Genomic DNA, 1655 nt, shown 5'->3' on the forward strand with positions numbered 1-1655 from the left:
ACCTGGTTCTTAAATCTCTGTCTTACCATTATACACTCCTGGAAATGGAAAAAAGAACACATTGACAACGGTGTGTCAGACCCACCATACTTGCTCCGGACACTGCGAGAGGGCTGTACAAGCAATGATCACACGCACGGCACAGCGGACACACCAGGAACCGCGGTGTTGGCCGTCGAATGGCGCTAGCTGCGCAGCATTTGTGCACCGCCGCCGTCAGTGTCAGCCAGTTTGCCGTGGCATACGGAGCTCCATCGCAGTCTTTAACACTGGTAGAATGCCGCGACAGCGTGGACGTGAACCGTATGTGCAGTTGACGGACTTTGAGCGAGGGCGTATAGTGGGCATGCGGGAGGCCGGGTGGACGTACCGCCGAATTGCTCACCACGTGGGGCGTGAGGTCTCCACAGTACATCGATGTTGTCGCCAGTGGTCGGCGGAAGGTGCACGTGCCCGTCGACCTGGGACCGGACCGCAGCGACGCACGGATGCACGCCAAGACCGTAGGATCCTACGCAGTGCCGTAGGGGACCGCACCGCCACTTCCCAGCAAATTAGGGACACTGTTGCTCCTGGGGTATCGGCGAGGACCATTCGCAACCGTCTCCATGAAGCTGGGCTACGGTCCCGCACACCGTTAGGCCTTCTTCCGCTCACCCCCCAACATCGTGCAGCCCGCCTCCAGTGGTGTCGCGACAGGCGTGAATGGAGGGACGAATGGAGACGTGTCGTCTTCAGCGATGAGAGTCGCTTCTGCCTTGGTGCCAATGATGGTCGTATGCGTGTTTGGCGCCGCGCAGGTGAGCGCCACAATCAGGACTGCATACGACCGAGGGACACAGGGCCAACACCTGGCATCATGGTGTGGGGAGCGATCTCCTACACTGGCCGTACACCACTGGTGATCGTCGAGGGGACACTGAATAGTGCACGGTACATCCAAACCGTCATCGAACCCATCGTTCTACCATTCCTAGACCGGCAAGGGAACTTGCTGTTCCAACAGGACAATGCACGTCCGCATGTATCCCGTGCCACCCAACGTGCTCTAGAAGGTGTACGTCAACTACCCTGGCCAGCAAGATCTCCGGATCTGTCCCCCATTGAGCATGTTTGGGACTGGATGAAGCGTCGTCTCACGCGGTCTGCACGTCCAGCACGAACGCTGGTCCAACTGAGGCGCCAGGTGGGAATGGCATGGCAAGCTGCTCCACAGGACTACATCCAGCATCTCTACGATCGTCTCCATGGGAGAATAGCAGCCTGCATTGCTGCGAAAGATGGATATACACTGTACTAGTGCCGACATTGTGCATGCTCTGTTGCCTGTGTCTATGTGCCTGTGGTTCTATCAGTGTGATCATGTGATGTATCTGACCCCAGGAATGTGTCAATAAAGTTTCCCCTTCCTGGGACAATGAATTCACGGTGTTCTTATTTCAATTTCCAGGAGTGTATAATCTATCTGATACCTTTTAGTATCTCCAGGATTCTTCCATGTATACAACCTTCTTTTATGATTCTTGAACCAAGTGTTAGCTATGATTACTATGATTAAGTTATGCTCTGTGCAAAATTCTAACAGATGGCTTCCTCTTTCATATCTTAGCCCCAATCCATATTCACCTACTACGTTTCCTTCTCTCCCTTTTCCT

The sequence above is a fragment of the Schistocerca piceifrons genome, chromosome 1 (assembly GCF_021461385.2).
Source record: "Schistocerca piceifrons isolate TAMUIC-IGC-003096 chromosome 1, iqSchPice1.1, whole genome shotgun sequence".
Lineage (NCBI taxonomy): Eukaryota > Metazoa > Arthropoda > Insecta > Orthoptera > Acrididae > Schistocerca > Schistocerca piceifrons.